Source organism: Ascaphus truei, chromosome 2, assembly GCF_040206685.1.
Source record: "Ascaphus truei isolate aAscTru1 chromosome 2, aAscTru1.hap1, whole genome shotgun sequence".
Classification (NCBI taxonomy): domain Eukaryota; kingdom Metazoa; phylum Chordata; class Amphibia; order Anura; family Ascaphidae; genus Ascaphus; species Ascaphus truei.
Genome location: NC_134484.1, coordinates 308952777 through 308966791, shown reverse-complemented (window position 1 = coordinate 308966791; position 14015 = coordinate 308952777). Strand labels below are relative to the sequence as shown.

The 14015-nt window shown below is 44.4% G+C and overlaps 1 long non-coding RNA gene across 1 annotated transcript in view; it reads left to right on the top strand.

The window, feature by feature from the left end:
- Positions 1-13138, top strand: part of LOC142488675 (uncharacterized) — a 41659-nt gene extending 28521 nt beyond the window's left edge. Inside the window, exons 3-4 of the long non-coding RNA XR_012799573.1 lie at positions 12058-12127; positions 13030-13138. This is a non-coding gene — a long non-coding RNA (uncharacterized LOC142488675). The remainder of the gene's footprint in view (positions 1-12057; positions 12128-13029) is intronic.
- The last annotated feature ends 877 nt before the right edge of the window (positions 13139-14015 follow it).

Sequence of the window (14015 nt, the reverse complement as noted above, 5' to 3'; positions counted from 1 at the left end):
CTGTATTACTGAATTTCCCATTCAGCTTGCGCCGGCGCCGGGCAACTGCCAGTCCAGCTTTCATCATCACCCACGTCGATAGTTTGCAGCGGGACTAGCCCCCCTGTAGTCAGCAGGTGAGGCGGGAAATCGCTTAGGTACATGCAAGCTTCATCAAAACTGGCCGCGAAATCCGACTCTGTCTCAGGGTTGTCACTGACGGCGGGACCATCATTAGAAGCTGGTGCTGGTGCTGGTTCTGGTTCTGGCTCATTGCTTGGCAGGGACTGTCGCTTCTTAGTTGGTTTTAACACGACCCTTCGCCTTTTGCCGCCTCCATGATCATAGATACGGGAAAAACCCTGTGACACACACCAATACCCTCCAACAAATTGGGGCTCAATACGGTGAAAACAGGGGTCACTACATAACCTTTTCCTTATTGCACGCTTCCACAAATGAGGAGTTGGCGAAAATTTGTAAAAGTCATAGTTTTCGATAAAATACTGATAAATTTGAACAACTGTTGCCATCTTATCCTCTGTTGCATTAATAGCGGCCCATATCAAATAAGCATAACTTCTGTCAGGTTTCTGGAACACGGGCTGCATTTGAACACTCATGGTGGGTCTCTGAAGAATAGTGTAACTGAAACTACGTGGTCTTTGTCTTTATTTAATACAGTATGTAAAACCTAAATTGATACATTTTTGCAACGTCTTCCTTCAGTCTCAAGGCCAAGTTACAATAGCACACTGTGGTACAGTATCTTTTTTTAAACGAAACAACTGCAAAGCCCACACATTACTTAAGTCATGAGTTTATGCCATCTGGTGGACAAGTGAAACATTGCAGCCTAGTAAATCCTGATCATTATCATTTAACAGATCAGGCCCCCGTCAGCCAGGCATGAACCGTGGCTGGGAAGGGAAACGCAACAAAGCATGCAAGAGGTGAGCAGCGGCGGATTCCAGGTATCTGCCAGGTACAAACTGGGCATTTGCTCGAATAAAGTGTGTCGGTGCAGTATGCGCACACGCACGGCTAGGGCAGTACACGCACGCTCAGTGAGAAGCTGCCAGCACCTCCCACTGGGAGGGAACTCGGCCGTACACCCGTGTGACGTCAGCGCTCCACGATGCGCATCGCGCATGCGCGCGGGTTGCTCGCCAACCAAGGCAATCACCAGGAAAGCATGACCTGCAGGCTGTTTCTAATTACTGCTGCTCGGACACCATTGGAGGACCGGATCACACCCTTGCAATGTAATTGGATCCTCCCTGCATATATACCTGCTCCTGTCTGGCATTCCTTGCTGAGCATAAACTCCTGTTTATGCATTGTGCTCACCGCTGCTGTTTTGTGTTGCTTGAACTTTGCTTGGCCTGACCTGTCTGTTTCCTGATACTTGAACCTGGCTGTTCTTTGGACTCCTACCTTCTCCAGCACTTTGAACCCGGCTTCGCTCTCGACCATTCTACCTTCTATTACCCTGGACCTTGGCTACGGAAATCTACTATCCTCTACTCTCCAATCCCGGATCACGGCAAGTACCCTGACTACCCTGAACTCTCCAACCCCACGACGCGGTACGACTTGGACTACGCATTCCAGACAGGACTGCGTGGTTGTGGGTCGGTGCCTTTCTATCCCCACCTCAGCCCCGCGGTCTTCCGTCCTGTTTGTGGTGAGCGCAGCGTGACAGACGGAGGGCCATCCAGGATGATATAGCAGAGAGACATTCAGAAACTTTGGTTTGTACAGCAGGTGTAAGGTCGGGTGTTGAAAAGTATATTTGTGTGCCGTCAGCATAGAGGTGATATTTAAACCCAAAAGATGTTATTAGGTCACCTAGAGAGAGAAGAGAAAAGAGAAGAGGTCCCAGGACAGAGCCCTGGGTTACCCCCACAGAGAGATCAATAGAGGAGGAGGAGGTGTTAGCAGAAGAGACACTGAAAGTACAATGGGAGATGTAGGATGAGATCCAGGATAGAGCTTTGTTCTGAATACCAAGAGTATGGAGAATGTGAAGGAGAAGAGGATGGTCCATGGTGTCAAATGCTGCAGAGAGGTCGAGTAATAGGAGCAGAGTGTAATGACCTCGGTCTTTGGCAGCATGGAGGTCGTCAGTTATTTTAGTGCGGGCTGTTTCCGTGGAGTGAGCAGTGCGGAAGCCAGATTGTAGAGGGTCTAGGAGAGAATAGGTGTTGAGAAAATGGAGCAAGCGAGAGAATACAAGACGTTCAAGGAGTTTAGAGGCAAAAGGCTGTAGGGAGACAGGTCGATATTTAGAAAGACAAGTAGGGTCAAGCTTGCTGTTTTTGAGTAATGGTATGACTGTTGCATGTTTGAAGGAGGATAGAAAGGTTCCAGAGCAGAGGGAGGAGATAAAAATGTGTGTGAGCGTAGGGATTATAGTAGGAGCAAGAGGCTTTAGGAGATGGGAGGGAATGGGGTCGAGAGGGCAAGTGGTAGAGGGAGAAGAGGCGATCAACAGCGACACATCCTCCTCTGAGATAGTGGAAAAAGAGTCAAGGAAGGCAGGAGGAGAGTTAGGAAGAGGTGTAGGATGGGAGGAAGAACAGAGGGGATGTTCTGCCGTATGGATTCCACCTTTTCCTTAAAATAGTCAGCAAAGTCCTGAGCAGAGATGGAGGAAGGAGAGGCAGCTGAGGGTGGTTTGAGTAGAGTATCAAAGACAGAGAACAGTCAGCGTGGGTTAGACTTGTGCATGTTGATTAGTACAGAAAAGTAGGCTTGTTTAGCTTGCGAGAGGGCAGAGTTGAAACAGGATAGCATAAATTTGTAGTGAAGGAAGTCTGCGAGAGTGTGAGACTTCCTTCAGAGGCGTTCAGAGAAACGAGTGGAGGAACGCAGCATGCGCGTGTGGGAATTTAGCCAGGGTCTAGGGTTAGAAGGGCGAGGGCGGCAGAGAGAAAGCGGGGCATGTAGATCAAGAGAGGAGGACAAGGCAGAGTTGTAGTTACTGACCAGGTTGTCAGGGTCTGTAACAGAGCTGAGAGAGTAGAGGGAGGAGCGTAAAGTGGACTCAAAGTCAGACAAGTGAATAGAGCGCAGGTTTCTGCAGAACCGGGGGGTAGATGGAGGTGGACAAGGGGAGAAGCGAGATAGAGAGAATGAGATGAAGTGATGGTCAGAGAGAGGAAAAGGGGAAATGGAGAAATCGGAGAGAGAGAAGTTTTTAGTGAAAACCAGGTCTAAGTAGTGGCCATCCTTGTGGGTGCTGGCTGCAGTCCACTGTTGAAGGCCAAAAGAAGAGGTTAGAGAAAGAAAGCGGGAATCCCAAGGGAGAGAGGGGTCATCAATGTGGCAATTGAAGTCCCCAAGGAGACGAAAAGGGGAGTCTGAGGAGAGAAAGAAAGAGAGCCAGAATTCAAAGTGAGAGAAAGGCAGAAGGGGGATGAGTAGAGGTAGGTGGGCGATAGATGAACGCCACATGGACAGGGAGAGGAGAGAAGATCTGGACAGTGTGAGCCTCAAAGGAGGGAAAGCAAGAGATGGAGGAATAGGAAGGGTTCGGTAACGGCATAAAGAGGAGAGCAGGAGCCCCACGCCTCCACCCCTGCCATCAGTGCGCGGAGTGTTGGAGAAGGAAAGGCCACCATAGGAGAGGGCAGCTTCCAGAGCAGAGTCACACTGAGTGAGCCACGTCTCAGTTATAGCAAATAGGAGCAGAGAGTGAGAGAGAAAAAAGTCATGTACAGAGAGGAACTTGTTAGAAAGGGAGCGAGCATTCCAAAGGGCACAGGAGAAAGGGAGAGAGGTGGGAAGGTGGCAGGGGATGGGTATGAGGTTGGAGGGGTTGACACCAGAAGGAGTAGAGGTTGCAATTGGCAGGCGAGGACGAGCGCATGTAGAAATAAGGGAGGGCCCAGGATTGAGAGAGATATCCCCAGAAGCAAGGAGGAGAAGCATGGATAGAAAGAGGATGTGTGAGGATGATTTGTAAGGGTGTTTTTTAGTGCAGGGAATATAGCTGTGTGGTGTCAGAGGACGCAGGTAAGAAAGGAGTTCATGTGAACAGAGAAGTGGTGAAGGAAGGAGAGATGGCGATATATGAATAGAGTTTGAGACATACTGAGACTGGTAAAAAGAAGTGCATAATTTGAGAAGAAGTTAAGTCACAGCAAATATAAATGGTAAAGGCAGCATCACAGCAGTAATGATGCAGTCTGGTATAGATGATATCCTCCTTTCCAGCGTAGTTCAAATGCAGGGATCAGGGCCAGTTGGGGTGTTCACTTCTTCTTCACTTCTTTTGAACTTCCTTTTAAACTTCCTTTTAAACTTGAGTTGTTCAGTAGTCTTGCCACTTATAATGGTCCACTTTGAATATGGGCTGCAGGCAGCATAAGGCTGTTCTATCTGGGGTTATATAGGCCTAAAAAGTCACCTGACAGTGTGGTTCTGTCTGCTTAATTAGCACATCTGAGGCACATTCAAACAGATGGTTTTCTACACAGTGTTCCCTACCTAGGTGGCAACACTTAATTTGATTAGGGGTAGAAAGAAAACAGCATTAAAATATGGTTTTTACCTAGCATTGTCACTTGCATATTCTATATAATACACACAGTAAAGGCTTCAATGAGAGGGTTTAGAGATGGTTTTTACCTAGCATTGTCCCTTGCATAAACTGTATAATACACACAGCAAAGGCTTCAATGAGAGGGTTTAGAGATGGTTTTTACCTAGCATTGTCACTTGCACATACTATATAATACACACAGCAAAGGCTTCAATGAGAGGGTTTAGAGATGGTTTTTACCTGAGGAGAGAAGAAGGATAAGTTCCATTAGGGTAAGAGTTCCTTCCTTTTAAACTTGAGTTGTTCAGTAGTCTTGCCACTTATAATGGGCCACTTTGAATATGGGCTGCATTGTTTTCATATTTTATCAATTTTTACACTTTTTTTTTATAACTTCAAGTTTATTGGAATATTTTCAATATAAATAGCATCGCAATACAAATAACACGAACATTCACAGTATTACAGTCATGTACGATACTGCTACATTCTCCTTCTGGAGCCACAAGCGTTCATGCGTTGCACATGATATCTCTAAAACCAGTTGGGATATTTATGTAGGTTAAACTTGGGGGAACAACACAAAAAAAAAGTAAATTAAGGTGGGGGAGGGTGGGAAGGAGGGAAGGGGGGGGGGGCGCGGGCACGCTGCACTGCCACTTTCCCATAGGTGGCTGGTAGATTTACTATACACCGTTTGTTTGCCAACTTCTAGGGCCGCCCAAAGTGTTCACCTGGTGAGTCCTCAACTAGGTCTCGTAGTCCGTTCCGCTTACTTTGTACGAGAATGCACTTGGAATAATCACTGCCATATCGTGGCTACCTCAATCCCCGGGATGTCTGTCTGTTCCAGCCAAGGCATCCAGACTTTTAGATATTTTTCGCCAGTGTCATTGACCAGACTCGTTAATTTCTCCATCTGGCATATGTACCATAATCGATTCCGAATTTTTGGGATATTTGGGATCTCTGGTTGTTTCCACATAGCTGCGATCTCGCACCTCGTTGCTGTTGCAAAATGTGCAACTAGTTTATTACCTGATTTTGAAAGACCCTTCCATGGTCTGTTCAATAGGAACAGCCACAGATCAGGGGGAATTGTGAGGTCAAAAATCCTCTGGATCCAATGTCTAATTTCATCCCACAGGTGTGAGATCCGAGGGCAAGACCACAGCATGTGCAACAGTTCCGCCGATTCTCCGCACTGTTTGGGACACAGCGGGGAGTATCCTGTGACAAACCTTGATAATTTTAATGGGGTGAGGTACCACCTCATCAATACTTTATATGCATTCTCCTTCAAAGTAGTGCATATGGAGCTCTTGGCAGTAGCCTCTATTATAGCAGTCCAGTCGTCCTCCTCCAATTCCTCCCCAATATCTGTTTCCCATCTAAGTTGGTACGGCAGTTTTTGTCGTTGCTGTGAGCTCCCAGAACCGACCACTTCTCTATAGATCTGCGATGTAAGTCCCTGTGTGTCTGTTTTCGTCAGACAGAGCTTTTCGAATGTGGTTAATGGTGGGAAGGGGGAGTTTTTGGCGAAGAATGCTCGTATCTGGAGGTAGCGAAAAAATTCGGAATGTGGGATGTTTTTTTCAGATCTAATTTGTTCAAATGATTTAACTCTGTTCGGTATACCCTCCAGATCTCTTAACCTAAGATATCCATATTTTTTCCAGGGCCCTGCGGCATTTACCACTAGTCCCGGTGCAAAGTTAGGGTTGCCCCACAAGTGGACCATCTTAGAGCGCCTTGTGGTCAGGGTATGTTTATATTTTGTAGTCTCCCATACCGACAGTGAGTTGGCCACCGATGAGAGCGGTCGTTCAGCCCATTTAATAGCTGTTTTGGGTAACCATAGCAAATTCTCTATCTCTAATGGGGTACAAGCCCTCTTTTCCAGATCCACCCATCTTTTCAGATCGGGGTTGGTCTGCCATTGTGTGAGTTGACACAATTGCACCGCTTTGTAGTAAGAGACCAGGCAAGGTACCGCTAGGCCTCCTGTCCGCGTGGTTTTTTTCATAATTGTCTTATTTACTCTCGGTTTTTTCCCTCGCCAAATAAATTCGGAGATATCAGACTGAAGTGAGAGTATATCCTTCAGTCTAAGTGGCACTGGTAGAGTCTGAAACAAATATAGGATACGGGGGAGGAGATTCATCTTGACACTATGTATCCTTCCTATCCAGGAGATCTTGTAGGGCGTCCATTTTTTTAAAATCTGCTTTTAGTGTCTTGATTAGTTTGGGGTAATTAGCATCATAGACGCCCAAGTAATCTTTAGTGATGTAGACCCCTAGATATTTAATATGTTTTGGTTGCCAATTGAAATTAAAGTTCAGACTCAGTAGTTTTTCAGTTTCCTTTGGGAGGCTGATATTCAGGGCCTCTGATTTGGTTTGATTTATTTTGAATCCTGATATTCTATTAAATTTATCCAACAGGTCAAATAGGTTCGGCAGGGAGGTTAGAGGCCTGGAGATTAGCAGCAGTATATCGTCTGCGTACAGGGCAATCTTATGTGATTGTGAATGCACCGTAATCCCTGAAATATCCGGGTTGTTACGGATTTGCGCAGCTAAAGGTTCCATACATAGGGCGAATAACAGGGGGGATAACGGGCACCCCTGACGTGTGCCGCTTTTAATTTGAAATAAATTAGAGGGGAAACCCTGATGTATGACCTTGGCTGCGGGGCCCGAGTATAGCGACATTATCGCCCCACTCACCCTTTCCCCAAAGCCGAATGCCCCAAGCGTCTGTTTTAAGTAGGGCCAGTTAATCCTGTCAAACGCTTTTTACGCATCCAGACTCAACATCATAACGCTTAATTTCTGATTAGTGGCTATTTCTAGCAGATCAATGATTCGTCAGGTGTTTTCCGCAGCTTGTCTACCCATTATAAAGCAGACTTGATCTGGATGTATGAGTCTGGGCAGGATAAGACTTAATCTATTGGCCAGTAGTTTGGCGTATATTTTAACATCTGTATTAATTAGGGAAATTGGTCTATAACTTTTACAGTCCTGCGGATCTTTCCCAGGTTTATAGATAACTGAGATTGACGCCTGGAGCATCTGCTCCGGGAACGGAGCTCCTGCTAATACAGCATTATACATTCGGAGCAGCCATTGGGCTAGGTTCTCTGCGAACGATATGAGAGCTATGCTCTTATCTGCTGTAGAGATTTTTAAATCAATAATTTCGACAGAGACCGGGTCTCTACAGCAGATAAGAGCATAGCTCTATTGTTTCACTGCTTCATTATAAACGTTGCAATATCAGCCTCTAATCTATCGTATGGACCTCTGACTTGATACACCCAGTTAAAGAGGTGTTAGCCTTGCGTTTAGCAGGGCTGTCCAACAACAATATACGCTCTCTCAAACCACAAACGGAATGTCTGCCCTATTTTAGCCTCTATGTGCCCCTGATCCCAATAAGGTAATAATATCACCTGGGAAGTCAGCACACTGTGGGACTGCCCCCCGCTGCTATGGGTCTCTGCAGGAATCATTGATTTTAAGAAACAACTCACAGCACATGAGTGCGGAGCCTCACTGGTTGCTACAACAACATAACTATGACTGCACTCATAATAAACCACCAGGTTTGCTGATTAAACGCAGTAATACATTTTTGAACTAGATGCAGACACTGCAGGATTCACAAACTCACCTAGAATTGTGCCAGATACAATAGCGCAAACTGTATACTCCCCGACATCCAAGTATCTGTACACGGGGTCTACGGGACAAAAATCAAGGGGCGCGAGGATTGACACGGCAAATGTTGCCATAACTGGTATAACAACAACTGCCCTCGCAATAAACTACCAGAGTTTGAGACTAAGTGTAGCTATAGACACCGAAGTGAACTCAGACACCTTAGAATTAACTAACAAACCTAGATTCTAGCTCTAAACTACAGCGCTTCTGTGTGCCCAGCGGTAATACACGGAGAAACATTTCCATAGGTATAGTGGATATTAACCCCACCACTGCTGAGACATAATAATCGTGACCAGAATAAGGTAGCTACATACCATCAGTGCATATCTGTGTCTGCACTAGGGCGATACTTACCCAGCCAGTCACATTGTATAGTCAAGAATCCTCCACACACTCTTGGTATATGCACGGCGGATCCCAACCGTGCACTCACTCGTGGGACCACATACTGTCAGTGGAAACATTAGAGCACAGAGGCATATAGCAATGAAGATCTAGGCATAGGGTGTGAAACATTTCAGCACCACTAGGTGTCACACTTGAGTGATCGACATCCACTTTAGGACATATACTGGTATACCTTAGATATATGCTAAACATCTAAGGCATTACAGTGAATCAAAAACAAGCTACATATACTGTATATCTACATCTGCTGATGGGCCCAGAGTAGTTCCTCTGGACCTACCGTTGTGACACAATTAGTGTCTTTTAACATAGTAAATACTAGTTCTTTAATATTTGCTATTTTTATTACACTATCACTAATTTGATTAATAAAAATTTTGTTAAACACAATTTATTTCCCCTGACCACATTTATTCTATAAAGGTCTGCGGTGCGCCTACAAAGGGATTCTTTCTGTGTACCTCTCTAGATACACTCGTCATCAGGGTATATGAGTATACAGAGGCACATCATTACTGTTTATCAGCAAGGGGGATTGTGACAGAGTGAAGTCACCTCCTATCAGTTACGCCTGGGAGACATATGTCTGAGTGCTTCATCCAGCACTCATAAGGGTTAACTCAGGTGGAACTTGGGTAGTCAGGAAGTAAGCTGACACCTGAGAGCCAGAAAGGTAGAAAAGGATCTTGTTACCAGCAGTAGCTGGCTCCCTCAGACAAGAGCACATGGATAGATGTGCTGCTAGCCAGAAGGATACAACACACTACTTACTGCAGCCAAAGTAAGATTTGTTTCATTTGTTTTCATGACTTCTTAAAAGACTCTGAAGGTTTGGTTATGGTTTAGCCAGCCAGCCTGCTAGATAGGTCTGTTCCCTTCCTAGTGGTGATGATTGGCCCGTTTGCGAAGCCACTCCCCCAGGCCGATCTACATAAGACATCAGGGAAGGGGCTTTTTCCTTACCTTTCCTCACCTTGACAAAGTGCAGGCGCGCAAAATGATCGTCGGTGTTTGATGACTCTCGTGACGTCAGCAGTGAGCGCGGAGCAGGGAGGAGTGTCTGAGCAACAGAGGCCACGAGAATCAGGTTGTATAGTGCTGAGTTGAATCCGTAACTGTGTTTGCTCGGTCAGGTTGCAAAGTTGTTCTGCTGACATCCTAACAGATGCATCTGTGAAACACTGCAGCCTTATTTAGAAGCGTGTGCGTCGGGACTGTGTGATTCTATGCGGGGGGAACTTGCCATCTGGCATTCAAGTCAAGAGACAGTATACATCCCCCTTGCTGATAAACAGTAATGATGTGCCTCTGTATACTCATATACCCTGTCAGATATACATTGTAGCCATTACATTGTGCTACACACACTCTCTCAGGAAGGGACATCATGCGTTAAGCCCCTTGTATAACATTGTAGGTAGACGTGTTATAAGTCCCGTGTGTGCTTGTGTTTTTGTGTTATACACACTCCACATAGCGTGCTTGATTGGGTACATATTGCTAGTATCTATATATAGGGCTGACAGGATTAACAGTAATTACAGCTGTTCACTGGGTATATACAGTGTGCCTTATTGATCAATACTGCTCATCCCACTCCCTGTACCCACTCCCTGTTTCTTTAATATTTATAGATGTCTTTGCATATATGTTTGAATAAAAGTGTTTTTATATTTAGTGAAATGGTGTATGGGGTTTTTTACCCAGGGATTGAATCTTTCCCAGCCATTTCTTAGAGGGGAGTGCAAATAGGATTTCTTCTGGGTTACTGTTAACCCTCCCCTGTATTCACCGATGTACCTATCTCCCGTATGCACCCCTATCTATATGTATATATTTTCTGTACATTTTTGGCGAGCGACAATACCCCTTATTTCAATATAAGTATACAGTACGCCCACTTTTAACAACTGCAGCTCGTGCCTATGCCTGTCAAAAAACAAAACAAATAAGGACATAGTGCATAGCCTCCCACACACTGATCTCTATCTGAACGACCTCTTGTCCAGATACTGTATTGTACATTCTTCCATCTGCGTCCATTGATCAACCCCGATTCTATGGACACAGGAGCCTGCTTTCTTCTGCTATGCTGACCATGATAAAGCAAGTCAGAAGCTGTTTCCAAGCCAAAGCCAAAGGTGCCTAAAGAAAAGGTTCTGAAGGCTCCCAAGGCAAAGAACCCTAGTCCTTTGTATGTGAAGAAGAAAATAGCCAAAATCTGAGGATCAAGTTGTTAGGATGGGCTCCAGAAGTGCCCCTGCACCCACCAAAGACGAATCGGATGCCCCAGACTTTTCACTGCCATCACCCACCACCACTAATTCCCAAACATCAGCCCGCACAGACCCTTTGTCCACCGATCCTCGTCTGGAATCCCCCAGTTCACCTCCTCCAGCACACAGACACGCCAATGTTTTTCCAGAATCCAGAAGCTCACATCCTCCAGCACACAGCCATGCCAATGTTAGTCCCGAACCCCAGAGCTCATCTCCTCCAGCACACAACCACTCCGATTTTCATCCGGATGACACCAGCACTCCTTCTACCAGATCCAGCTCAGTCGTCTGTATGCTGGACGTTTTTAGTGGTATCAAAAGCACTGACATCTCAAAAGAGCAATACAGGGACAGAATTGAGGCCAAGATGGATCGTTTTTGGAGAGCATGGAGAATATGGATAGGTGAATGAGTGTTTGTCTGTTTAAGATTGAGAGGAACATCGCAGGGCTCTAGTCTTTGCTTGGAGTCCCTGCCCCTGTATGTCTGATGCAGATGCAGGAGGGTGACCTGGAGGCACCTTGGAGGAACTGCATAGCCCCCCCCCCCAATGCACCCTCTCAATCCTTGGATTTGTCCTTCACGGTGCCAACACCAAGCACATCACGGGAACGCCCACGCTCACCCCTCCATCTCTAGGATACACGTATACCCTTCTGTTGGAGGTGATGACAACCCTGGTAAGATCTAGGCCACTACAGGAGGAAAGCAGCCTCCCAGACCCTCTACTCCCGCCTGCTGCCAGAAGCACACCAGCAACCATGATTGTACATCTCTCAGACATCATGCTGAACGACCTGCCCCAGAGCTGCCCCAAAATGTCAATTATGAATGCAATAAATACTAGAAGGGTCTTCCTAAAATTTGAGGAGAATAATTATGGATGAAGTGAAGCGCTATTTTAATGTTACCACTCTTCTTGCGAGAACCGTGAGAGACAGCATCAATTGCCTTTTAAGGCATACAAGGGCTCAACTTGTTGTTGTAATGTACACATTATACATTTATTTAAACTAAAGATGTGCCGCCAATGTTTCTAATCTAAAAAAAAAGTTGTTTTAAATTATTTGATTGTTTAATGCTTATTTTCTATTTTGCATGTCTGGAGCTGGGCGAAGACAATGTGCAGGAACCCCCCACCCCCTTGGTGCAAGAAACTCTCCCAGCAATACTGCCAGGTAAGACACTAGCCAAATCAATGCATGACATGTGCCTTCCCCTCAAACCTCCCAAAACATAATGTAAACCTCTAATCCTAATGTAAAGTGCTGTACCCCATGCCATGCAAGTTTTGTCTCCCCCAGCCTACCCAAAAAGCAGAAGATTAAAAAGCGTGTTGTATGGTGCTCTGAAGAAAATTCTGTAGTAGCAGAATAATGCCTGGATAAACAACCATATACTGTGTAGATGTCTAATAGGATGTGACCTGGTAAAAAATGATCCCACAAAGCAAAGCAGTAAGGATAAAGTTATTTACACCTGCCGGTGACCAGTAGATAAAACATCCTATTTATTTGACAACATTCAATGATTGGGGTCAAACTGGAACAAACTCACTTGGGTTCTTATCCATGATGAGCAGCACATCCATTATATCCAGTGACCCATGGTTGAATGTGCCTCCGTTAATAGATGGACATCAAGGAAAACAGAGGGAGGAAAAACAGAGCACTATATCCAGTGCTGGAAAATCAGCAAAGAACCACCAGGAATGCATTCCCATAAAATAAAGCTAATTTAGTGGATCCAGAATAGAATACAACACACACCAACGCGTTTCGGACTATAAATAGTCCTTTATCAAGGTCTAACATCTAGTCCTAATGTAAAGTGCTGTACCCGATGCCATGCATGCTTTGTCTCCCCCAACCCCCCCCCCCCCCAAAAAAAAGCCGAAGATACTGAATAATAATGGACGTACTGGCATCCTGGTATAATAGTTTTTTTCCATGTGTAGGCACAATGTAGTCATAATGTACTGGTACCCATGTCATTCCTTTTCTCCCCAACACCACCCCCCCCCCCCCCCAATTTTTACAATTACAATTGATAATATAGTATAATGTCTTATTCTTTGTAGACCCAGATGTCCAAGAATCACAAGCCATTGTGAAGAAGAAAGAGCCAAGATTGTAAATTTTGAAGAAGAGCCGACGTTGTATTTTTGTATTATTATTTTTTCCTTTATTATCCTGTACAAATAAAAAAATTTCATTCTTTAAATTTACTTTTTGGTGTGTTCATGTTTTTACTGTTTAGACACTTACAGTAGTACTATACATAAATATCTCATTAACATACTGTACAGTACTGTATACAGTATAAACATCTTCCAAATAAGGTGCATTTACTGTTTAGATACACTTACAGTAGCACTATACTGTACATACTGCAATATACAGCTGTACAGGCATTTAAATATATATATATAAATATGTGGCCTACTGTGTATATAAAAATCTTGAAATTAAATTTCTTTTAGTGCTGAAATAAACTTACAGTAGTATGTACAGTATAATAGTATACTATATAAATCTAGAAAATGAAAGTCGTTTTTACTATTTAGATAGCCGAACAGCTGTACTGTAGTACTGTACAGCAGATATCTAGCGACTCCATGAGGAAATGCACTGTATGTTACTGTACAGTAATTTAATTAGTAACAAGGTTACAGTACATAATGACACGCATGCGCAGAAATGTGAAGACACACATATGAGTTTCAACAAGGTTCCAATTTGACATACACGCATGCACAGAAATGTGATGTCATGCTTATGCATATCAACAAGGTTCCAATTTGACATACATGCATGCGCGTAATATATATTTTACATTTCGAAGAAGAGGCGATGTTGTATTATTTTTTTTCCCTTTATTATCCTGTACAAATAAAGCATTTAATTCATTAAAAATTGAATTGCAATTAGATATTTAAGACAACAACTCGCAATCGTCCACTTGAGTTTCTTGATAGTATTGCAGACAACGCTAAAATTCAATTTTCGGCATTCAATCAAAACACTAGTAAACTCACGTCTTAATGCATGCAAATTTCAAGATATC